A 27,605-nucleotide genomic window follows, 5' to 3' on the forward strand; every position below is an offset into this window, starting at 1 on the left:
TTTGGGATCCAGGGGAAAATATCTGTGTCTATGTGTTTTATGTGTTATTCTCTTGCATTTTTTAATTTCTGTGTTTTAGAATTCATATGTAGGTAATTTCTGCACGGGGTTAAAACCTACATTTGGTATCAAAGCTATTTTGGATTCAAGGGGATGCCTTTGTTGCTAAGGGGTTTCGCTCGGGCCTATGGTGGACCCTATTTAGTGGGAGATCTATGAGATCGATTCTAGTGGTGGAAGAAGAGGGCGAGCAGTGGAAAGATAGAGATCGAGAAATTTAATGGTTAGAGTTTTGAGTTGTTGAAACTCAAGATGAAGGATCTATTGGTGGATAAAGATCAGTGGATCGCGGTAGATCCAGGTACTAAACCAACAAGAGTGTCTGATGAAGAATGGAATAAATTGGATCGAAAGGCAAAGAGGACAATACGTTTGTGTGTCTCAGATTCAGTATTGTTAAATGTATCAGGGGAAGCTACGGCGAAGGCTTTGTGGGACAAGTTAGGTATTTTGTACCAATCTAAGTCAGGAACTTACCATAGTATTAAAGGCATTCAGTGACAGAGCATCTGAATGCGTTTAATACTATGGTAAGTCAGTTAGCATCTGTTGATATTAAAATTTCAGATGAAGATAAGTGCATTAGTTTGTTGTGTTCTCTACCAGATTCGTGGGATAGTATGGTTATTGCAATAGGTAGCAATGCAACTGCCTTGCATTTTGATGAAATAGTTTCATCCTTGGTGATGGAGGAGATGAGACGGAAAAATATGGAGAGCTAGAATGGTAATGCCTTGTCTATACGAGGACGGTCCCAGAACAGAAACAAAAATAAGTCATCGAGTGGGAGATCTAAATCTAGAGGGAGATCTAAATCTCCAGGAAAACCTGTAAAGGTGGTGTGCTGGAAATGTGGAAAGGAAGGGCACTACAAAAGGGACTGTAAATCTAAAGCTCATGATAAAAGAAAGGGATCTAATGATGCTCCTTATGCAGAGGTGAAAACCACCTCAGATGAAGGTGGGGATGTGTACTTGGCTTCTTCAAGTACACATGTAGATCATGAGGCATGGTTGATTGACTCAGGTGCATCCTTTCACTTCACTTCCCATAGAGAGTGGTTCTGCAAGTATGAGAAATATGATGATGGTGATGTATTCTTAGGGGATGATAGGAAGGCTAGAATCATTGGTCGTGGAAAAGTAAAGTTGAAGTTGCAAGGTGGAAGGGTTAGGACACTTCCGGGTGTTCTGCATATTCTTGCATTGGCCAAAAATATGATTTCTGTAAGCAAGTTGGATGATGCAGGTGTAAAAATAGTGTTCGAGAAAGATACCCGCAAAATGGTTCAAGGATCACTAGTATTGATGTGGGGTGTTTGAATTGAAACTCTGTACAAGCTGCAAGGTAGTACTATTATTGATTGATGCAACAGTATTGTGGTTCCTGAAAGTGGAGCAGAAAATCTAGTGGTCTCTGGAGAGAAGACCATGTTGTGGCATCAAAGGCTTGGACATATTGGAGAGAAGGGCCTTCGAATACTTCATGGTAAACGTAGGGTAGAAGGTATGAGTAATAGATCTCTCGATTTTGATTTCTATGAAAATTGTGTATATGGGAAGCAAAATCGGGTGAGTTTCCCCTCTGGTAGTAAGAGGGCGAAACAGATATTAGAACTTATGCACAGTAATGTGTTTGGACCTGTGAAGGTTTCATCACTAGGTAAGTCTGTGTAATATGTATCATTTATAGATGACTTCTCAAGGATTACATGGATATATTTCCTTAAGAAGAAATCTGAAGTCTTTGACAGGTTTAAGTAATTTAAGGCTCTAGTGGAAAACCAGACAAAGAAGAAGATAAAGGTGCTGAGGACAGATAACAGTGGAGAGTTTTGCAGTAAGGAATTTGAAGAATTCTGTAAGAAGTGTGGTATAGCACGACAAAATACTACTCCATATACACCTCAGCAAAATGGAGTTGCAGAAATAATGAATAAGACGTTGATGGAAAGGGCAAGAAGCATGCTCAGTGGTGCCGGGTTAGGATAGGAATTCTGGGAGAGGAGGTGGATACTGCATGTTACCTAGTCAACAGGTCACCTTCATCAGTGTTGGAGGATGAGACTCCACAAGAGGTATGGACTAGTAAGAAACTCTCTCTTTCACATCTGAGGGTATTTGGATGTGGTGCATATGTAAATGTTCCAAAGGAGAAATGAACCAAGTTGGATAGTAAATCTGAAAAGTGCATCTTTATTGGTTATAAGGATGGTTTAAAGGGTTATAAGCTTTGGAACCCAGTCACACGAAAGGTTGTGTACAACCGAGATGTGGTGTTCAGAGAGGTGAAAGATGTTATTAAACATGAAATCCAACCAAAGGAACCCGAGAAGATAGAGTTTGAGCTAAAGGAGGAAGAATCAAGCCAAAAAATCTAGCTTTGAGAAGATCAGTTCGAGAAAGAAGGTGGCCTGAAGGTATATTACATCTGATTTTTGTTCAAACTTTGCTTTATCTATTACTGATGATGATCCCAAAACTTTGAAGGAAGTATTAGATTCAGAGGATGGAAAACTCTGGAAAGAGGCCATGGTTGATGAAATGGAATCTTTGCACAAAAATGAGGCTTGCGAACTAGTGGAGTTGCCAGCTGGAAGGAAACCCATTGGTAGCAAATAGGTGTTCAAAAAGAATACAAATGCAGAAGGAAAAGTGGAGAAATACAAAGCTTGGTTGGTAGCAAAAGGTTATTCCCAGGTGCTGGGAATTGATTTTGATGATATTTTTTCTCCTATTGCCAAGGTAACTTCTATTAGATTACTTTTATTTGTTGCTGTTTCTTTTGATTTTGAGGTAGAATGGATGGATGTGAAGACAACATTTCTTCACAGGGATTTGGAAGAGGAAATCTACATGAAGCACCCTGAAGGCTTTGCAGTGAAGGGTAAGAAAGAACTAGTATGCAAGTTAAATAAGTCTCAGTATGGGTTAAAACAGTCACCAAGGATGTGGTATTAGAAATTTGATACATTTATACAGGGTCTTGGCTTCACCAGAAGCAAAGCAGATCACTGTGTGTATTTTAAATTAATTGGTGACTTTTTTATTTATCTGGTCTTGTATGTGGATGATATGTTGTTGGTTGGAAATGACAAAGAAATTATCTAGGATTTGAAGACCCAATTGTCCTCCAAATTCGACATGAAAGATCTTAGTGCTGCAAACTATATTATGGGCATGGAAATTAAAAGAGATTGGGCAAAGAGGAAGCTCTGGTTAAACCAGAGGAAGTATGTCGAGACAATACTACAGAGGTTTACTATGCAGGATAGTAAACCGGTGAAGGTTCCTATTCCTGTAGGTGTGAGGTTATCTGCTGAACAGTGTCCCAAGACACAAGAAGAGGAAGAGGACATGTCCCGTGTTCCATATGCAAGTGCAGTCGGTAGCCTGACGTATGCAATGGTCTATACTAGACCAGGCATTGCACATGCAATGGGAGTATTGAGTAGGTTTATGTCAAAACCAGTGAAGGAGCACTAGACAATAGTGAAGCGGGTTTTCAGGTATTTGCTTGGCACTAGTGATTATGGTTTGTGCTACCAAGGAAGACCAAGATTGCACAGAATGTTGGATATTCATGGCTTTGTTGATGCAGACTGGGCTGGAGATTTGGATCAGAGAAGATCTACAAGTGGATATGTGTTTAAACTATTTGGAGATGCAATCAGTTGGATGAGTAAGAAACAATCTGTAGTGGCACTATCAACTACAGAGGAAGAATACATGGCAGCCACTCATGCAAGCAAGGAAGAAGTTTGGTTGTAGAGATTGTGTTCAAGTATGGGGTTAGTACAGGGAGCTATGAGGATAGACTGTGACAGCCAAAGTGAAATTTTCTTGGCAGAGAACCCTGCATATCATTCAAAGACAAAGCACATTGATGTTCAATATCACCTTGTGAGGGATATGATAGAAGACAAAAAGGTGTTGCTGGTAAACGTGGAAACTTTGAAGAATACTCCAAATGCATTGACAAAATCTGTGAGCTTTGAGAAGTTCTCTTGGTGTAGAGAAACAATGGGCATTTCAGGGCTGGGAAAATGACTAAGCTCTCTCGTGGCCCCCTGTGGAAAGAAAAAAACAAGTGGGAGAAGGTGAAGGAGAGTGGGAAACCATTTTTTTTGTCGTTGTGTAGGGAATGAATGAGTCTAAACAAGAGGTTGTTGAGTAGCAGGTGGTGGTGCAAGAAGCCTATGAACTTCATCCATCTAAGGGCACTTGCAAGTCAAATTTTCACCTTGAAAAATATTACAAGGGAACTTCATATTACGATGTTATTCATGTGTACTCCCTCCCAGATTAGATGGGTTTGGTTGACTCTCCTGAGCAGTTTGGTTCTTTTATTTATTCTTTATGTTCTTCTTCCCACCAGGTTGTTGATTTTTCTTAGGTGTTGTGAATTGCACTATGAGAACTTCAATGTGCTACTTATAAGAAGGTGCTTTTGCAGAACTAGGAACACATGTTAAGGCTTGTGTTGTCATGATCAATTTCGCAAGTTGGGAAGTAAGTTTTCTCATAGAATCATAAACAGGCTCAGCCACACCATCAACGTGTGGTCTTGGGGTAGGTTTTGGTTGGTCGATAGAAGGGCATGAGGAATTCCAAAGTACTTCAAAAATAATGCCCAACTAAGAATAAATCAAATCTAGTTGTTGGGTAGCTAAGATGGCTTGTTCCTCAGGAAAAACTTTGAACATGGATACATCGTTGGCTATCTGAGGATGTAATGATTGAACGAACCATATAAGATCTCACCAGGGAATTTGGTTTGAACTAACCTCTTGCAACGTTGCCACTCATGGATGTGATCATAAATCAAGGTGGCATCAGCTTGTTTGAAATTAGAAAATGGATTAGAATCGATGTCATACCTTGTCAACAATTAAAAATGGGTTAAAAAGGTTTGAGCCAAAGATGAAAAATCATCATTATATGTTGTGTCCAATTCAATATACCATTTAGAAACATCTCAAGTTAGAGTACATTGGAACAAATGTAGTTTATTTTTCAAGATAATTGTTCATCATCAAAACTTTTGATGAATGTTCTAGTCCATACAAGCTGATATATACTGCAAAGATGCATAACAGTTAGATGCATAGCAGTTAGAGAATGAACGTTGAAGAAAAATAATTAAATAATTAAATTGAACGTTAAATAATTAAGGATAGGGCATTGCTAAATATAAAAAGAATTAATAAAATATTATTTAATGAAAAGATAGTAATAACGAAAGTGTTTTCCTAACATTTACTAACTAATTAACAAAAGCACTATTATTTTCCTTAACTATTCTTAATATTATTAGAAACATTCTTAAAAAAACAATTATTTTAATACAATTATAATCAAGAGAATAATTCAAAAATAAATAAATAATAAATAAATAATAAATAAAAAAATAAAAAATAAAATAAAAATATATAAAAATTAAAAAAATTAAATAAATAAGAAAAATAAATGAATAATAAAAGTAAATAAACAAAATAAAGAATTAGAAATATAACCAAATAACTAATTTAACTTAAGAAAATAAAAATGAATAAAATGAAACTAAATAAAGGAATCAAAATTCAAATAAATGGTAACATCTATCATTAATAAAACAAAACAATAATAATAATAATAATAATAATAATAACAATAATTAATTAATTAATTAAATGATAAAAAAGATAAAAATAAAATAAGAATAAAAGGGGAAGTGGGGAGAGATTACAAAACAAATGGGAAGAGACAAAGGAGAATGAACAATTCTAGGAGAAAAGAGACAGGTTCCAAAAAATACTAGTTTTTCACCCGTCATCCCAATTCAATGTATGAGACATTTTTTCGGTTTGGATGGTCTCCCTAAATTTGCAGTGATGGAAATGGTCAATATTAGCAATGACACTGGACTCTTCCAAACAAATGTGGTATTTTTTCTTCTCAGCATGTTTAGCTAGAGTTCAGGACCGCACCCTACAGTGCCTAATATCAGCAACATGCTCTTGAATTTTCTAATTAATAGATTAGCCAGTTTCCCCAATGTAGGGGTCCCATAAGAACAAAGGATCAAATAGACACCTTTCATGTTCTTTGGGTCCAATGGGTATTTAACAGATTCGAGGGAACCACAAATAGTGTTCAAGGGCCCAAAGGTTGAAGATATATTATGTTTCCTTAAAATACGAGCAATATTGTCAATAGTACATGGGATAAATGGAAGTTGAACACTGCCAACCAAATCCCTAGGGTCTTTCGTTGGTTTTTTACCTATGTTAGAATTTAAGAAAGCTTTGAGACCTTAGAGCTTACTATAGCCACTATTCTTAAATGCAAGCAAAGGTCCGAAACAAAACAAGGACCCTAAGGATTTGGTTGGCAACGTTCACCTTCCATTTATCCAGGGTACTACTGACAAGATTGCTCATATTTTAAGGAAACATAAGATCTCTTCAACCCTTAGACCTTTGAACAACATTCATGATTCCCTCCAATCCGTTAAAGACTCGTTGGACCCAAAGAACATGAAAGGTGTCTATTTGATCCCTTGTTCTTGTGGGACCCCCTATATTGGGGAAACTGGTTGCTCTATAAATCGTAGAGTTGAAAAACATGCTACTGATATCAGGGACTGTAGGGCATGGTCTTCAGCTTTAGCTAAACACGATGAGAAGGAAAAACACCACATTTCTTTGGAAGAGTCCAAGGTCATTGCTAGGATTGACCATTTCCATCACCGCAAGTTTAAGGAGGCCATCGAAATCGAAAAAAAGTCTCATACATTGAATAGGGATGACGGGTGGAAAATTAGCAGTTGTTAGATCTCGTCTCTTTTCTCCTAGAATTGTTCCTTCTCCTTCATCTCTTCCCATTTGTTTTGTAATGTCTGCCCCCCTTCCTCTTTTTTTCCATTTAATTAATTAATTATTGTTGTTATTATTATTATTATTTTATTTTATTACTAATAGAGGTTACCATTGATTTGAATTTTGATTCCTTTATTTAGTTTCATTTTATTCATTTTTATTTTCTTATGTTAAGTTAGTTATTTGGTTATATTTTTAATTCTTTTATTTGTTTATTTGTTTTTATTATTCATTTATTTTATTTATTTGTTTATTATTTTTATTTTTATTTTTATTTATTTATTTGTTTATTTTTATTTTATTTTATTTATTTATTTTTGAAATATTCTCTTGATTATAACTGTATTAAACTAATTGGTTTTTTTGGTTATTATCATTCTTTGGAGATTGTTTCTAATAATATTAAGAATAGTTAAGGAAAATAATAGTGTTTTTATTAATTAGTTAGTATATGTTAGGAAAAGACTTTCATTATTAGTAATTTTTTCATTAAATAATATTTTATTATTTCTTTTTATATTTAGCAATGTCCCATCGTTAATTATTTAACGTTCAATTTAATTATTTATTTTTTCTTCTTCAATGTTCGTTCTCTTACCGTTATGCATCTTTGTAATATATATCAGCTTGTATGGATCAAAACATTCATAAAAAATCACGATGATGAACCACACTTATTGGTTCAAAACACATCGACTCAAGAATATGTAATTTGATTTACCAGAAGAGTTATCTTGAAAAATCACTATGAATCACAAATGTAGTTTAATCGAATCATCCACAAAAGAGTTTGATGAACACCACAAATGGTAGGTGGTGATGTGAGTCGATGGATTTTCTCCACGTTTCCCTCCAAATTTAGGGATATTAGAAGGCAACTTGGCAGGCATGGCTGGCCACCAAGGATCATGTTGAAAGGGGTCATTTGTCATCATAGCCAAATCTAGTAAATCAAAGAGGATAAAAAGGGATTATGAAGTTGATTAAATGGGTCATAGGTAGGAGAGCCTCCTCACGAACCATGAGGCCCCCCCATATACTAGTACTAAGGAATGGGTTATTAACCATGGTAAAACTTTGTCCCAGTATATAAAGGATTTGGGCCAACATGACTAGTGTAAGGAGATTTCCCCCTAGGGTAAGTGCCCCTAGAGAGCAAAGGACCCCTAAAATCATGGTTTCTAACAAGGTTGTAACTGATAGAAAAAGTTGGGCCACCTTGTGCAATAGCACCAACATAAGGAGGGTAACTCGTAGATGTGATGCTGCTAATAGGAGGGTTGCCCCTAGATAAAATAATCGCTCCAGGAAAAGTACTAGTAGGTGGCATCCTTCCAAACAACAAACTATACCAGACCTGAGAAATGTTAGAACAAGGTTTTACCTGAGACAGGAGCAACAAATGATCCCCCCCACACATTTCTCGAGGTAACCATACCCATCTCAGGAATAAGAATAATAGTTTGGGAAAAACTAGGAGTAAAAATATATGATCCTATAGGCTAGCTAGGGTTAACTCCCATAGTTGACATAGATGAAGGAATAATCATAGAAACACTAAGAAAATTTGTAAGAGCGATAGAAGATACTAGTGGAATGCCCCAAGAGGATGTAAGAGGTGTAGAAGTAGGTGTAGGTCTAGCCATGTTTAGTGGTGGCAATGATGACATAGCAATGAAAATTGCAGATGCATAGGGTAAAGAGGAACTAACCTCCTCCATTGGTAAAATATTAATGTTAGTGTAAGTGGGTGTAGAATCATATGGGTTTAGCTACAGCAATTCTGGCCTAGTGGATCAATCAACGGTGGATTGATAGGGGAGACCAAATCATTCCCTAATGTTTTTATGGAAACCAAGTAACTACTAGGAGGAATAGGTATAGAATCCACAATTATAGGTTGGTCTAAGTCTTGAGTACCAACAAGCACTCTCCGAGCAAGAGTGAAAGGTCCACCTTATTCAAGAGGAAAAATATGAATTCAAAGTGACTAATGGCGACTAGTTTCAACCAGGGTGAATAAATGCTTATAAACAAAAACAAATTAGAACATAAACCCCTAAGGCCACACTACTGACTCATACTAAAAATCACGCACTAAAAAAGTCCTAGAACGTAGTCACACATGCAAGCCAATCCTATTACTATGTTTTAGATGGCCTTCCAAAAGACCTTTTTTTGCAGGATCTCAACTCCGCAAGAAAATTTGTCTAGGGGAAGGTAAGATAGAGGGATGGTTGTTTCCCATGACCACTACCTATAGGGTGTTTTGCTAAGACTAGCCACTAATATTATCTTCATCTCATGGGTGTGATCAAGTCTTGGGCTTCTAGGTAGTCAGCCAATGGCACGGGATTCCCTTCCATGATTTAGGTAGTATTGATGAGAATTTCTCATACCATGACCTAAGCCTAACCCCCACTTGAGTCTCTGGCATGCACCCATTTTTTACCATGAGATGATGAAGGATTTTTCACTCCCTAGCTCAAGATACTAAGTTTGTTTTACAATTTTGGAGTAGTTTACTCACACACTTATCTCCAAAACCCTATCCTAATCAAATTTTGGTGCATACTAGCAAAATAAAATACAAGTCTAGTTTGTTTTATTAACATGTTAATTTCATTGGTTGTTATTTGCGTAGTTAGGTAGTGGTGTGACACTAAAATGGTGTGATAGACTTTTTGCTAGTAACACTGTAATGCAGCTATATGCAAAAATTATCTTTTTAATTTGATGAACTGTAACTATAGTAAGGTAAGAGTATTTTCTCTTTTTACCGGTGCACAAATGCCTACCAAATGAACCTTTCATTAGTTGCTAAATGTAATCCCCAAATTTACAAAAAGTTAGACCTAAAAGATAAACAAAGAAATAAGATATTGAAAAGAGGCCAAAACTTCCCCAAGCTAGAATGCAAGGCACTCAAAAAGCATCAAAGCTCGGAATAAGAATCCACACAAACGCTCTCAAGCAATCAAAAAGAAAGCCAAAAAGTGAAAAGTAGGAAGGAAATGTCAACAAGCTAGGGTTGTAGCACAATGCCTCAAGAAGAGTCAATGTTATACAATGGTCAAAAACAAACCCTAGAGGCATGAAGGCCTAATAAATATTAAGAGGGAAATATAGTAAATAGATCAAAAGCACTGAAGAAAATTTTTTAGGTGACAACTTGCACAACCAAAAACAAACACTACCACTTGTAATCAAAAGAAAACAAGAATAAAATGGAATCACTCAAAAAAAAGTGACAAAAGAAAAACAAAGCCAAATATGGTTGCCAAACAAAAAATAAAATCACATATAAAATGTTACCTAATCAACAAAATAAATCTGAAAAATGAGATCCAAAGATGAGGACAATAGCCCAAACCAAAGCACACCAAACCATCAAGGAACACCTTAAAGAGATAAGGAAAGGAGGATCCAACACAAACCAAAAAAATGGGTTCAAATCTAGAATATTCAGTAGTTGATAATGATAGTTACAATAGATCCAAGAAACCAAAATCAAACAAGAGAGAAGAGGAATAATTGAAAGCCAATGATGAACCAAGAAACCATTTTAAGAAAGGAATACCCAAATCAAATTCAACATACCACCATGGATTAGATTTGTAATGGATCTAGACTCCAAAAAGAGGGTATAAACAAATCAGATCTAAGAAAAAGTTCCCTATAGGATCTCTTAGCATTTTTGAACTTATAGTCCCAACCACAAGGATGATTATTAGATCAAAGCAGCTAAAACCACATGGAGAAGAGGGTAAGTGTGCGGCCATATAGTTCCAGCCACACTGTAAGACAACCTATGGGTGTAGTCGAGAAAGGAATTTGATTAGTTATCTTCAATGTCCATAAAATCCTCATCCAGAGTCCATTTTCAGTGATTTTTTTTCCTGGATGAAATTTTGAGAGGAATCCAGATATAATGTTAATTAAATCAAATTATCAATGGAAAAGTCCAGAAGTTGATTTTAATTACCATATCTATTATTCTCTCATATAAAAAACAAAAATTTAGATCCAAGATCAACTCATATATGGAAAAAATCAAACTTTTTGAGATCCAAATGAATCCATACAACCACAAAGAACTCAATGGAAGACCAAAAAAATGAGATCCAAAGCAAAAAAAAATATATCTCCAAGAAAAGAGGGAAAAAGAGAAAAATATATCATTCAAAGCACTAAATATGTTGTACCAAAATTCACACATCTACAAGGAGTTTTTTCTTCATAATCCTATGTACTGATTAGGATTACCAGAAAATAAAAAAAATGGGTAAACCAATGCAAGAAACAGTTCTCAACCATATGAACAAACTGGTATCCAATCATGCATTCCCTACATCTAAAGGGTTTGAACCAACACTTAGCCTCCTCATAGGTTGTTGAAGGCTCTTGAGCTCGATGCAAAATCTTCTCGGTCTCACTATGAGACGTTTTCTCTTCTACTACCAATTTAGGCCTACGCACATGCACAACGAAACAAGCATGAAAAATTATCTTTTTCAGAATATCATGATGAGCCTTAGTATTGCCGCAAGGATGTTGTAACTCCTAGGGCTACCAACTTTACTTTATCAACCCAGGGTTTCGAAAAAACATGGAGGTGACAGTGCTATATGCATAGCAGATGCAACATTATACTCATGTCACTTCTCAACTGGGGTGATAGGCCACTAGGGTTTCAAACCATCCTTCTATTGACTAGAAGGAGTCTGGCTACTGATAATGAATGTAAATCTAGTTCTATGCAAGAAATTAAATGCTTATCTACATAGGAAATGAAAGTTATTGAATGGAAAATGCCATGAATCATCTAGCTAGGAAATGACACAAATTACTTGAAGAAAAGAACTAAGCTAACCTTGCATTTTATCATCTAGCTATTTGGACTAATTGGACATGGGAAGTTTTTCTATCATCTTATGATTCATATATGCATGCACTAACTATCTCATGTTGCATTTGCTGGAAAAGAGTCTTTTAATTTCTAAATTTAGAAATGTAAATGCTATGTTATGTTATCTGATCTTGTAGGGGGGAAAATTCATGGGAGAGTTCATCTTAGGTGGAACTTATGGCCATGGAATCCAATATGAGGACTTAATATATACTCAAGCTAACATTTTTTATCAAAATAGGGTCAAACAGGTAGCTACAGAAGATCTTGTAGCTGTTACAGGAACTGCTACAAGATGTCCTCATTTTCTATAGGAAATTAGCTGAAAACCTTAGGAGGGCAAGAATAGTGGAATAATGTGTTGTAGAGATGTATGAAAATGAGAGAAGGTGTAGGGAAGGGGCACATTACCCTAGGCTAATCCCAACACTCCAGAGAGGTTTGATTTTCACAAGGTGCTTGTTTGCGGTGGCTGTAAAACAGAGATTCTAAATATGGGCTAGTATACCTTGACAGAAGGTGGAGAAGACTTAGGTGAAGCTGTTTGGATGAGTTCCTCCCTGTAGATCAACAATCCCTATAAAAAACATGTTTTCCTCTTCATCTATGCATCACTATATACCAACATGGAAAAGATGAGTTGAATTTTGAGAAAGTTGATCTATCTGTTGCTAATGGCTAGATCTATGGAATTGAATGTATTCTAAGCTATGGAAAACTTAAGAAACCAAATAAAAATTGCAAGTGCTTCCGAGAAATCATAAACATTGATTTATTTAAGCATGAAGCCTAATCTATGTAATGACCAAAAGACAAACTTTTTTTTTTGGGCTATTAGAGTTGGGCCCTATAATCATGATCCCGTAAGGGATATGAGGAAGAGGCCAACATCACAAGATTTTCTGAAGTACTTTCCTTCACTACTACACCATTGATCTACTTCTTCAAACTAATGGAAACAAGATTAAGCAATCATTCAAATACTTGTTAAGCTAAACAAAACATAAATAATTTCAACAGTTAACTATCATCTTAATCTAAGAATACAAATACAAAAAGAGGAACTTATGCTACTAGGGTTGGGCCCTAACCTAAGAGCTTCAATCCTCTGATTCAACTCAATGCTGGATCAAAGTCAAATTTCTCATTATCATAAAAATTTCAAATACAACATAGAAAATAACATTCACAATGTTTCAACTCAAATTTCCTCTAGGCTACATCAAAAAATTGAATCCTAATGAGTCCCTTGGATCTATTATTTATAAAATTGAAGCTACTGAAAAATTCCTAAAAAATAGGGAGACTTGGATCCTTAACTCAAGAATAACATGTCTTTGACTATCACTGGCTTGGCTACTAATTAACTTCGCTTGCTTGCTACTAGTAACTCTGAGTTGATGAGATATGGTGGAGGAATCTTCGAATGATTTGAGGAGTAAAGTAGGGAGACCAATCTCCTAAATCTCTATTGCTTGTCCACCTCGAGTTCCTACACTTAAATTAGCCAAAAATCGCTCCAATTCTTGCATTTAATCCATATTAGGCCACACGACATAACAACTCACCTTTACCCTTCTCACTAAGCAAAATATAACAAAATATGTAAATAAATGTCAAAGAAGTCAATTTTAATCAAATGGAGAGTGGCATTGTAACCCATATAGTTTACCTATTGATGAGCTTCATCATCACTCCCCTATTAAAGGTGTTTCTCATCCTTTGAGCAACTTAGTCTATATCCATAGCCTTCATAACTTTGGTGGCCTCTTTGACATCCCAAGCCTTTATTGAGGGAGTTTCCTCTTGAGGATAGAACCCTACATGCTTCTCGATCTCTTCCCACTACTTTCTTTCTTGTTCTTGTTTCCTACCTTTTGAGAGACCCAACAACAAGGGTAGACTGAGTTTCAAACCAATCCAATTGATATTTAGTCTCTCCATGGCATTCTTATACAGGGGGGTCCCTTCTAATGCATTTATCAACCTCTCAGGGAAATGGTACTCTCTGATCCTTAGATAGTGTAGCAGGTTGCTCCATATCCTCTGGCATGCTTTCTGGCTTTCACTCCCTAACAATCTTAAAGTGTTCTCAAAATTCAAGATGGCATGTTCTTGTGTAGCTAGGTATCTTAGTACAATTTGGGCATCATTGGAAATGATGTTGTGGTTACTAATGACAACCATGGAATTTCTTTGTTATGTTCTGATGTAGAGGGGCTCTCTTTCCTCTTTTTCTAGTATTCTCTTTACCTCCTCAGCCCTGGTCTTCTCATCACCCATACATGATGAAAGGGCCATCAGTTGCAAGTCCCCCAACTTTGCATTGGGGTCCCACACATTCAAATCTGTTAAGGCAAAGTTGTGTAGGTAAAATTAAGATATTTTGACCTTGTCTTCTAGGGTGCTCTTGTCACATAGCTCTATGAATTGTCTATACTCTTTGAATGGCATGGTCCCCTTTTTGCTAATGTCATTGTCTATACTCTTTGAATGGCATGGTCCCCTTTTTGCTAATGTCTTCGTTTGAAACTGCATCCATTGATCCTTGAGGTATAGTGCATATGATTTGGATGGCATCATGCACTGAGGTGCCTCCATGGAGAGGCTTGCCATGGTGGCCAATTGGATCTCCATTTCCTACCACTGCCTCCTCATCCATGTGTTTTCTACCTGTAATTGAGATCTCATGATGTATTACTTGTCTCTCAACTCACTCAACTCCCTTCCCATCTCTAGGATTTTTTCTTCCATAGCCACATCTTCTACTTTCTTTGACTTGGAATTACTCTTCCTCCCTCAATGAACTTGTAGTAAGAACTCTAATTTTGCTATGGGCTAGGCTCTTGTAACTCTATAAAATCTACCTCATATGCTTTTGGAGAAGCTACCCCCTCCTGCACCTGTGGTGTTGCTCCCCTACCTTCTCTCTACCCCTATTGTCCTTCTTGTAGATTTTTTTGTGTTTCATGTAGGACTGAGAATGTTTCCTATAGCACTGTTTGAGGATCATGTAGCAGGATTTTTCCTTTCTGTAAGTGGGTCACAGGTGCCTTGGTTTGCTTTTTTGATGTTGACTTGGTGACAAAATTCCTAACATAAGTGATGGGAGCCTTTGGGGTAGCTTTTTGTGATGTCCCTTCCTCAACTTTTATTCCCAAGGAAACTAGCTCCTCCTGCTTTCTTGGTGACTCTTCAATTATGATCGGAGTTCTTGTAGGTGTTTGTGGCTTCCCCTGCTTGATCCTGGTGCTTCTTATTGTTTTAAAATAGAGGGGAACTTGCCTCTACCTTTTCCCTTTGGATAAGGCAACAATTGCCTCCTTTTCAGTAGGCTCAAGAGACCATCTTGGAGATTTCTCCCCTTCTTGGGTATGTTCCTCGGGGCTAGTCTCTACCTTCTACTCCTCCTCCTATTCTTCTTCTTCCTCTTTTTATTTTTTTTCTCCTTCTTCTTCTTCTTCTTCACTAGAGGATGGGGTCCCACCATATTTAAGGGCTTGGATTCCAAGGACAAACTCTCTGTCCATGTATCTAAATGTGGACCAAAGAATAGGAATTCTCAGTTGGCTCAAGGCATCCTCTAGTATCATTTTAATGAGTCCATGATGTGCTAATTGCTGGTGTTTCCTTGATTGCAACTTTTGCCTCATGTTTATCATTGACTATAGAAGAAAATAAGGCACACTGAGCCTTTGGTTTATGGGTAAATCCTCTACAAATCTCAACTCATGGAGGAGTCTGAATTGGTAGCCATAGACTACACTGAGCCTCCCTTCACAAGAAATGTATTTGAGAATGTTGTAGCTCACCTCATCCCAAGGATAGGGAAGGCTCTCCCTCCTGACCCCATTTTTGTCCTCAATTGGCTCTTCATCATCTAGGAAGATTTTTTTCTTAGAAAAGGTGCTGCTAGCCTTGTCCTCCCTTCTCCATTTCACCCCCTAAGGAAGTGTGGTTACTATTCTAATCACCTCAAGGTTGATTTTAATTGGAAACCCTCTCACTATAGTATTAGAACTTGTTCTTGCCTAAGGATTGAGTGCCATGGAAAAATCATGGGCTATATCATCATCGTACCCCCTAAGAAACTCAAAGAAGCTCAATCAGTGATGAATCCTAAAGATATCCACCACAGGGGGATGTAGGTGAATTATGGATGTATCTGTGGGTTCTCTTCTATTGAATCCCCCTCCCATTTCTCTTCTCTGGTTAGCTAAATGCATGAAGTATTGTAAGATAGCTTTAGTATGAGTTGAGGGTGGTTGAGAGTTTAAATTATTTTTGGGAGATGACTGCAATTTATACCATGTTCTATATCACACAATTCTCTTAAATTCCCACAAATTCTATCTAAATCTCAAGGCCACTATAATTTCTAGGAGAAAATAGTCTTTTCTTCTTTACTTTTTCTTAGTTATCAAACCATGAACACATGAGATATGAGCCACTTATTTTTCATAGCGATGCTTGGGATGATGAGAATTGTTGAACAATTTGACCCTAGGCACCCGCTTGCAGACTTATTTTGGAATTCCACTGCTTCTTGTAGCATTTTGAGTTTCATGTAGCTTCTCGTAGCTTTGTTTCATGTAGGGTGGCCAAAATAGGGTTTGCTTCTCTGATGGCTTTCCAAGGTGGTCTTGGTGTCTCTGATCTTGAAATGAAAAATTGGTGCATGAAAGTTTGGAATTTATGCTATTTATGGTCGATTTATGGAGCACTGTGTTGACTGGAAGTAGTACGAGATTTCCTCATTGGGATTGTTGGCCCACTGTTGGTGATCATGCACTCTCCCTCGTAATCATCACCCACTCTCACATAACTGAATCGACCACCTTTTTTACTAATGCTCATTGATTTGACACTCCAACATGGCATGCTGACTAGGACTTCTCTTGAGCTAAGGGTGGCAAAGTTAACTGGTGACCTCCAACTTATAAAAAAATAACTTTTTCAACATTCATACATTTTTATCATATCGTTACTCAGGGAAGAGTTGGATGAGGTTCCATACCTGTGCCTACCTTTGTTGATCAATACATGCTGGAGGATGGCTTATTGTGCTTCTTTCTTAGGTAAGTGTTCATCTTTGATCATTTTTTTTTATTTCCTCCTTCTTATGTAGCTGTCCTCTTTTTGTTTCATGTGTGCAGATGCTTGGTATATCCTTGCTGCTACTACTATGGAGCTCTAGTGAGGAGAAAAAAGGTCTTCGAAGATACTGGAGCTCCTTTATTATTTGGTTGTGAAGGAGAATGTAGGCTTAGGCTAGTTTTAGTGATGAAATAGGCTACTACAGGAGAGCCTGTAGTATCTATAGGAGACCCTGTAACTGCTACAGGAGACCCTGTAGCTGCTACAGGAGACCCTGTAGCTGCTATAGGAGACCCTGTAGCTACTACAGGAAACCCTGTAGCTGCATTTTCTTCATTTTTTTATTGATTTTTTCATAGAGGGAGGCTGGGTAGTGGTGTAGGGATTAATGATGGTGATGAAGGCTCAAACGAAATGGTGGATGGTTGAGGCCAGTGAGGACATGTCCTCTGGACCTCCTTTTGTTCTTTCTTCACATTTTCCTGTGTTTTTTTTCTATCGACACATATGTAGGTATGGATATGACTTGATTTTGGGTGAGATATGGTGAGGTGTAGGATCCCAAATTAGCCTATAATAGGCTTGCATAGTTGTTTTCCTATCTGGATGCCTTTCCTATAGCATTTCAGGACATCCGATAGTGCTACAAGATCTTCCTGTAGCAGCTACATGACATCCTGTAGCAAGCTAGAAAATGCTCAAAATTTGATTTTTGATTCCTAAAAGTGGAAATGAGTGATGGGGACATGGTAGGCATGAATGAATTGAAGTGGATGGAGGAATAAGTAAGGTGATTCTTGGCTTGTTGTCCCTGTAGTTCTGAGTCCTTTATTGCCTTTAGAAACCTGTAGAATCACATAATTTATTAGTGGGCAGGTTTGAGATCCCTGCCATGGCATTTTTGGTTGTTTTTCTCCTCCTTTCTTTTTAAAGACACACAAGTTGCCCCAAAGGAGGTTTTTAGTCTGTTTGCCTAACCTAGGCACCTCAAAGGAGGTTTTCACACAGGGATTTTTTTTTTCTTTTTTTCACTCCTAGATTGACTCAAGGAGGTTTTCAACCCAAGAGTTGGCCTCAAATTCCTCATAGACGTTTTCACCTAGGTCTTTTTTTTTTTTTTAAATAGAAACAATTTACAAGAATTGGGTGATCTAGAAACTAAGACAATTCCAATCACATTTACTTCCTTGCTGATGGTACTGATGAACTCTTCACTTAACATAGGTATTTTATAGGCTTTCAATTTGTATCCATTAACAAGCAAGGGGATACCTTCCTCATCAATGGTCCTAATTTGAATAGCCCCATTGTCATGGCACATCTCTATCAGATATGGGCCCAATCATCTGCTCATCAATTTTCCTTTGAAGTCCTTGAAGCTGGAGTCATATAGCAGAGCCCAATCCCCTTCTTGAAAAAACCTTTTCCTTGATGTTCTTGTCATTCCAAACATTCCTCTGTGCTTGAATAAATTTAGTGTGTAGGAGGGCCTTGTTACAGGGAAAAGTTTCTATATAGAACTGCTCTATCCCACTAAGGTGTGACAGTTGCCTTAGAAACAAACAGAGAAAAGCTACTTTTGTTTTTCCTTTATGAATTATAGATAGAGAGGAACAGAAAGACCAACCTCTGTCTTGCGCTAATCTCTTGATTCGATCCCTCTCTTCTTTTATAGTCCTCAGCTACCTACTCCCTTGCACGCCCAGCTTCACAAAGTACCTGTAAGATCATAGAAGCATAGCACTATACAAAGACATGGATCTATAATCATAAACAATCTAGGATCATATGTAAATTGACCATACAAATGTAACAAGCATCAATGATACAAAAGCATGGAGGAAAACTCAAATAGCTTTTATTGATAAACAAGAAAAGAGCCAGGAGGAGTTACAACCGATTGTTCTGACCCAACATCAACCTCCCAGCAAAGAAGTCCCTCTTCACCTCAAACAAAGCTTAGATCACCCAACAATCTGATGTTTGTCTCAAGAAACCAACAACAATTCCTTACAATATGCAAAATTCTAGCCTCTGGATCTCTGGGATGAGGGATCCATATATAGATATCTATAAGGGGGATGAGTCAGCTTGTGATTTGATTAGTGTCTTCTCTCTGATAGTTGTTGCTTCCACTTGGAGACTGATGGCCTCTTACTCATCCTTGGTCGAATTCAGTGAGGCAAGTGTCACAGGGGAAGATTCTGGAAGCTTCCATTGCCTCTCCACGTCGCGGAATGACACTGCCATTTGTCATTTCTCGCCCATCGCACCCCACAGAAGGGACTTTTGAAACGCAATGCACCCTCACAGTGTATTTGGGTGAGATGCAACGCACTTAGCCAGTGGAGCAGCTGCAATGATCCTGTTTTGACCAATTCTGAGCAGTTTCTCATGGAGAAGCTATAATCTGTTGACCTTGTTCCTTTAGGGGTTAGAACAACACTTTTACGGACTTAGGAGCCCTTGGTTTATGGACATTTCATGCTTGGGGTTGTAGGGCCCAAAAATGTCTATAACAGTTGCCCCCTAAAGTATGAGGCCTTTAATCTTTTGGTGTCGGGTGAAATTCTTTATTATGAGGATCCGAAGTTCTTTCAATGCTGGGAGGAGACTTGTAATAAGATACAATACAATACATTATCTTCATACTATTTTCATGATCTAGCTGAGGCGAGCATTCCCATGCTCAGCTTTATAAATTCATTTTTATGTACATAGGACATACAATCGTCTGAGTGTAGACCGATGATTCTGATAGAGCCATCATCCTTTTGAGTGGATGATTATCTGTGCAGCAATGATGTACATTTAATGTCTTTATTTCCCTGAATATATATTGCAGCCCGGATGGATGAAACTAGATCCGAGGTCTTCAATCTTGTCCGATCTTCACTCAAAGTACAAGTCGATCCATGTGAGAAGTATTCTGAAGTCGAACATGGAAAGACATTGCTTGATTACCAGTCAATGATGTAAATTTTTAACAAGCGCGAGAGGAATCACCGATAATGATAATGACCCTCAAAGTACTGTAGTACAATTCACGTGGTGTGAATAAAGGACTTGGCATCGAACACCACGCAAAATATTTTGGTCGAATGCCATTTATGTAAACCTGTCGCTGGAAGTGAGAAACTTGCCATTGAGGCATGCAAGCTTCAAAGTACTGAATGGGGTGTTCCTAGATCAACTTCTTGGATAACGAGCTAATGTCGACAAGAAGTGATCCATCACAGGAGGGCCTTAATGAATCCCACATCAATGACACAGAACGGAGCACATGATTTTAATGGAGGTGAAAACGATCTGGTGATATAAGGTTCAGGGTGGCGGTCATGAAAGAATGGAGTATAATGTATGGTAGTGGGTGAGACACAGGTGAATTCACTGAATGACTTCTCTTGAACATATCGGCGACACTGATGTGATGGATTGGTAGCATTAACCCCAAATGTGGATGGTATGGCGTGACCATGGTGATGTGACCGGTGAATGAAACAACCCAACCCGACTCAGACACGGAGTGGAAGTGTCATGTTCAAGGGCGACTTGCTACCAACAAAATTTCTTTAAGTTTTCTTCCCAATTTTCCCCAGTCATTGCTGACCAATACCTCTTTATTTTTGTCAAGCTTGAGGAGGATAACATATGCTTGTTCTATAATTTTCCCTTCGGGAAAACCCATCGCTATGTTTTAACGAGCCTAACGATAGTGAAACTCGTTCTCGTCTATAGACAAGTTTGTCGCTATTAATCTTTTTAACGAGTTTAACGACAAAGATAACTCGGTCCTTTTCAATTTTAGAGAGTCTGAAAAGGAACGTAAAGGTAACTCCAAAATTCCTTTTTCGTCATCTAATCCCTTAAGTCCGAAAAAGTATAAAACAATACAGAAGGGATGAATTTTCGATACTTTTAACGAGCCAAACAAAACAAGCGCTCAATCTTTTTGTGTAATAATCCCTCAGGTCCAAAAAGATTAAAATCTAGAGGAGCGATAGCACTTCCTATCCCTTTAATGAGCTGGAGAGGCCAATGGCTCGGCATTCTTTTCATATTTTACGAGTCAGTTGAAAAGAGCTTAAAGGAGACTCATCTTTTGAGGAACGAGTGATAAAACGGGTAGCAGTTGATTCCAGGTAAGGTTTGGAATTTTCCAATCACGGCAGTGTCACAAGGATGGCTAGTGAAATCACTCTTCGCAGCTGTTCCTCAAAATGGGTAAACAATAAAATGGAGGTGAATGATCGGCCAATGAAAAAGTGGAGGTGACAGTGCAAACACGACCAAGGCTTTAATGGCTGAAGTACTACATTCACGATGGTTATTTACCGGGGAATAGTTCATTTTTTAATGAGCTTAAACGTGGGGGGAAACATTTGCTCATGGCTTATGTTTATTTTTTAACGAGCTTGAACTATGTGCTAAAACTGCTCGATTAATCCAGTTGAATGGTAAGAATGTCTCGTATAAAAACGGCAACTTTTAGAGTTTTGCCCCACATCCTTTCTTTACACAAGTTAGGAAACGACCAATCCTATGAGTTTAAAGGGTTAGAGGTCCTATAAATTTAAAAAATAAATAGTCGCTCTTCGCTTGCACGCCAAAAGGTTTGCATGCTCCCACGTATAAGACAGAGTTTCAAGGTCACCTTTTATTCGAGCTGACAAAACATTTGTTTTATCAGGAAATATATACCTCTTTCAGGCTACCCAAAGATTGCTCTATTCACAGCGCAAACAAAACACTTCTTCGGCGATGTCTATCGAAATAGACAAAGGTGAGTGGAGGAAATTACTCCACTCACATAACTTTGACAAGAGAATCTTGTTCTAGAATAACCCCCTCTTCCAATCATGGACGGGAGTACAGACTAGTCATATTTTCTCATGAAAACCTACCCTATACCCGAAATTTTCCTGCCGAAGCAGACCAGGGTGCATGGCCCCTGGGTTTTAGTCATGTCCCTTGAATCACTTGTGCTCATCGGGTGGACGGACTGGAGATTGAGACATTTCTTGCGTGAAAATACCATTCAGGGATGGTATATGACTATTTGCTCTATGTGATCCGGGAAATGAAAGTTGGTCTATGAGCTTGACCACTCTTCCTTCGTGCGGAAAACACATTACTCTAAAGAGTGAGGAGACAATTGCTCCTATGCAATAAATATAGTCTCTTCCAAGGAGTAGATTGTAATCCAGGGGTCCTTGAACTACCATCACGTTCATGTGAACGGTTTTCCCTCTCAATGTTATGGGCACATTGGGAAGGATCCCTAACGGTCGACTGGTTCCTTTATCAAAGCCTGTTAGATTTCTCATCTCAGGAAAAAGTGATGGCGAACCAAGTTCTTTTCAAGCAGTTGAGGAAAGGATACTCACAGAAGCCCCTTCATCTATGATGGTACCAGCCATAACCATTCTATATATTTGAACAATGATTCGGAATGGTACACTAGCTGGTAAACGGGGTCTGCCTAGTTGATTCCAGTCGAAGGAGACAACTAGGTTGCTTCGAGGTGGGACCGAATAGACGGCCGGGTACGACTCTGACGAACTTCCTTCCTGCGGTAAAGGAACGGGTAAATTGCCCCCATGTTCGTTGGAGTCTGTGCTTATGAAAAGAATTTGGACAGTGTCATCCTTGTTCTCTTCAGTGACTGTATCATCTGAATATGGAACCTCTGAAGGCAAGACCGAGTCAACTCCCACCTCAACCTTTTGACTTTCTTCTGGTATGGGTTCAGATGGTTTATCTTCAATGATAGATGCTTCAGCCGACCACCTGAGCGGGCCAGCCGGATTTTCAACTAGTGACGGACTCGGCAAGAGTTTTTTATATCCAGGAGGAAGTCGTAACGGTGAAACCGGACGATCGTCCAAAACTCTTTTAGCTTCGTCTAAGAAGGGACAACGGTGGATGGCATGATCGCCTTCACACAGTTTACAAGGAAATCTATATCTTCCTTTTTGTCCTGGGGCTTCACTTTCACTAGTCAACGGTGTGTTTTCAACATGATCATCAGAGGTTGACAACACCGGGTTGTGCATACGAGGAGACCAGTCCCTTAAGATCCGAGGGATGCAAGGAAAATATCTGTGATAGTGGTCTCCTTTGCAAATGACACATGGCGATTTAGGCCTGGTCGGTGCAGTGTGTGGATTTTCGCTAGACGACACTCGTTTGCCCCCATTCACTTTTGGCTCCTTCTTCTTCTTCTCTTTCTTCTTCTTTTCCTTCTTCTCCTTAGGTACTTGACTTTTGGCTTTACCAGCCCCATCAAGCGAAGAGGAAGGAGGAGAGGAAGAATTAGAGGAAGTAGAAGGTTGGTGGGTAACTCTGGACTCATCTAGTTGCTGATTCGATTGTTCAGGAATTGTGGTGTTCTGAACGACAGAGGTTGAGAAGAGCCATACAGGCAAACCAATTGTCAGTCCTGGAAGTGACAATGTGGCCATATGGGGTGCACCAACATCTCCCCAAGAGGAGAAGGGACTAGGATTTCCTCCAAGGGGAATTCCTTGGTTGGTGAATTCCATTTTCTCAGCCCAAGATCAACGTAGGAAAGGGTAATGAATATTCCATTTAAAATAAATTTTAGACGCTTTGACACAACTTGTTTTTTCAATTTTTAAGAGTCGAGAAAAAACAAAAGATGACTCTAGTCACCTTCGATTTTTAATGAGCATGAAGTGACAAGTGCTCAGATGGACCTTTTCCGTTAAGGAGTCTGAAAAGGAACGAAAGGGACTGCTCTAGAAATCTAGGTAGAGGGATTACCAAATCAATCGCAAAACTGCAGAATACTTTTTACGGTATGGCAGTCAATCTTCCCGAATGCTGTGTTCAGTGCATTGCGATCGATAGGGCGACAGACACGGCTTCCTATGGATAAAGGATTAAGCCTATTGGGGTCTCCCAAAATATACTCGACAGTACGTGGGAGCACAAGTCCATACTAGCACTTATCGTCTGAAAGTGGAGGAATCACCCAACCATCAGTGATAACAACAGTTACCAGGCTTTACGACGCCGGAATACGTCTCTAGCCTAGACTTCTAAATGTTGTGCGTTAAGTTCCAAAGCGTTGTTAAATTCATTGAATTTATTTTAAGTTGATCTTGTTTATGAAGTTTTCCTTTCGGGTTCACCACGAGATTTAGATGTAATTCCTAAAATGAAATCTAAGATGATAAACAAACTTTTTATCTCCTTTATGCAATGAAAATCCTAGCTACTAGGGAAAAGAAAGACATAATCTTTTCACAAAGAGCAAAGAGCACACTCTAAATGCACTTTCCTAAATCAAGCCAATCAAACCGTCTATATGCAAATGCACATGCATGTATTTGTTTTCGACTTTCTTAGTATATGAATGCTAAAAAGAAAGTTGATGCACAAATCTGAATTCCTTTTCAAGCGACAAATATCAACAAGTTTCTTCTCGAAATCAAAAAATGGAGACAATCACAACACCTTACGATTTTGAAATGAATACTCGTTCTCGACACTAGAAAATTACAAATTCAGACCAAAAGCAATAGTAACAAGATAATCGACCATCAACAGCAATCAAACTCTTTCCTACGATTGAAATCGACACTTGCGACAGTTTCAAATCAAAGGGTGACAGTACGATTGCGCTACTTTTGCCAAGGAGAACTATAAATGACTCAACAAACACACAAAAACATCTACAGTTCTTTTGTACAAAGGAGGCGGAATAACAGTGAGGAAAAGGGGATTCAAATAGGTATATACTGATCACAAGCAGCAAAATTCAAGAATATAACTGGAAAGAATGAACCACAGAAGCCACAACTGCACAGAGCTAGTCTGATCAGCGCACCTGTAACACAGAGAATTTGAAATGCAACGCAGGTTGTCCACTCGGGAAGTGCGCTGAAATTCAGAATCTCTGAACAGTACCTGTGCTGGGCCAGAAACGAGACTCTGTTCGGATTCCGGGTCACAGTTTCCTGTTCAATTCTTGGGTTTTGGCTGAGCAAAAAGCAATCAGTAATGCAACAATCAGGGGTAGATCTAAGGAGGATCTAAGAGCTATCACAAGGGAAATCAGATAGTTTGTGAATCAGTTGTTTAAATCATAAACAGATCTAGTAGATGGATTGAAGCAGCAGTTGTCTACTTTGCATTTGTTATGGCAAATGCAGTTCGAATGCTACTTGTAAGTTTATGAAACAAACAACAAAGAACGATAAACAAACAAACTAATTAAGTCCCCAAAGGAGTCGCCATTTTGTTACAGGGAAAAGTGTCTATATAGAACTACTCTATCCCACTAAGGTGTGACAGCTGCCTTAGAAACAAACAAAGAAAAGCTACTTTTGTTTTTTCTTTATGAATTATAGATAGAGAGGAACAAAAAGACCAACCTCTGTCTTGTGCTAATCTCTTGATTCGATCCCTCTCTTCTTTGATAGTCCTCAGCTACCTGCTCCCTTGCACGTGCAACTTCACAAAGTACCTATAAGATCATAGAAGCATAGCACTATACAAAGACATAGATCTATAATCATAAACAATCTAGGATCAGATGTAATTGACCATACAAATGTAACAAGCATCAATGATACAAAAGCATGGAGGAAAACTCAAATAGCTTTTATTGATAAACAAGAAAAGAGCCAGGAGGAGTTACAACTGGTTGTTCTGACCCAGCATCAACCTCCCAGCAAAGAAGCCCCTATTCACCTCAAACAAAGCTTAGATCACCCAACAATCTGATGTTTGTCTCAAGAAACCAACAACAATTCCTTACAATATGCAAAATTCCAGCCTCTAGATCTCTGGGATGAGGGATCCATATATAGATATCTGTAAGGGGGATGAGTCAGCATGTGATTTGATTAGTGTCTTCTCTCTGATAGTTGTTGCTTCCACTTGGAGACTGATGACCTCTTACTCATCCTTGGTCGAATTTAGTGAGGCAAGTGTCACAGGGGAAGATTCTGGAAGCTTCCATTGCCTCTCCACCTCGCGGAATGACACTGCCATTTGTCATTTCTCACCCATCGCACCCCACAGAAGGGACTTTTGAAATGCAACGCACCCTCACAGTGTATTTGGGTGAGATGCAATGCACTTAGCCAGTGGAGCTGCTGCAATGATCCTGTTTTGACCAATTCTGAGCAGTTTCTCATGGAGAACTTCTGGGAGAAGCTGTAATCTATTGACCTTGTTCCTTTAGGGGTTAGAACAACACTTTTAGGGACTTAGGAGCCCTTGGTTTATGGACATTTCATGCTTGGGGTTGTAGGGCCCAAAAATGTCTATAACAGGCCTACATCCTAAATTCATCCAAACCATTGAGGTGGAGCAGCCTCTCCTATTGTGCCTTTGTAACATCCAAATCCAATTGTGCTACCATTCTCGAAGTATTTTATTCAAACTCTATGGAGAGGAGAGCCTTCTTTCCATAGACCAAGTCATAAGGGGTGAATCTAGTGGTTGTCTTCTAGGTTGTATTATAGGCCCAAGTGGCCTCCACAGGTCTTTCAACCCAATATTTTATGTTGTTGCTCACAACCTTGCTAAAGATGCCTTCTAATGCATTGTTAGTGACCTCTACTTGTCCATTTGCCCAAGGATTATAGGAAGTTGACTTCCTTTGTTTGATCTTATGTTGCCTCAACAAATTCTCAATTACGTGTGATGTGAATTGAGCTCCCTAATCGATGACCTGTTCTCTAGGGTACCCAAACTTGTTGATTACATTCTCCCTTAAGAACTTAGCTACTTTCTCTTCTGTTGCTACCTTGACAGTCTTGGTCTCAGCCCACTTTGTCAAATAATCTAATCATACAATTATGTGCTTTTTATTCCCTGATGGTGGATCAATGGGCCCAATGAAATCCATTCCCCACTTGTCAAATGGCTCTAGAGCCACCTGAGGCTACAAGCGAATTTCATCCTTAGGAGTAGGTTTCCCCATTCTCTAGCACTGATCACATCGATTGATGCATCTTCTTGCATCTTGGTGGAGAGTGGGCCAATAGTAGCCAGCTTGCAATACCTTGAAGGTTGTCCTATTGGTTGGAAAGTGGCCTCCATAAGGCCCATCATGATAGACTAGAAGGATTTCAAAGACTTCCTCCTCCCTAACACATCTCCTCAAAATTTGATCTTGGTCTAGCTTGAAGAGATTTCCCCTAATCCAAGTGAATGGGGCACTTTTCCTTACAATTTTGCTCTTTTCCTTGGATGATAGATTTGGAGGGAACTGTGCAACAACTATGTAGTTGTCTATGTCAGAAAACCATGGAGAGAGAACTGAAATAGAAAATAAATTCTCATATGGAAGTTGATCATCAACCATCCCTCCCTCAGCTACAAGCAAAGCAAGTCTAGACAAAAAATCAGCAAGTACATTTTCCCTACCTGACTTATCAATTATAATGAAATCAAACTGTTGTAATAAAATAAACCATCTAGTAATTATGGCATTCACATTAGGCTTGTTCATCAAATATTGCATAGTAGCATGGTCATTATGCACAAAGTTCTGATAACCAGTGATGTAGTGTCTAAATTTGTTCAAGGAATGGACAACAACTAGGAGCTCCTTTTTAGTCACATTGTAGTTTAATTCATCCTTGGGCATATTTTTTCTAATGAATTAAATGGAATAAGGCAACTTGTCATCTATCTAGC

Source organism: Pinus tabuliformis, chromosome 7, assembly GCF_031772625.1.
Source record: "Pinus tabuliformis cultivar Carrire ecotype Pingquan chromosome 7, CPIR1, whole genome shotgun sequence".
Taxonomy (NCBI): Eukaryota; Viridiplantae; Streptophyta; class Pinopsida; order Pinales; family Pinaceae; genus Pinus; species Pinus tabuliformis.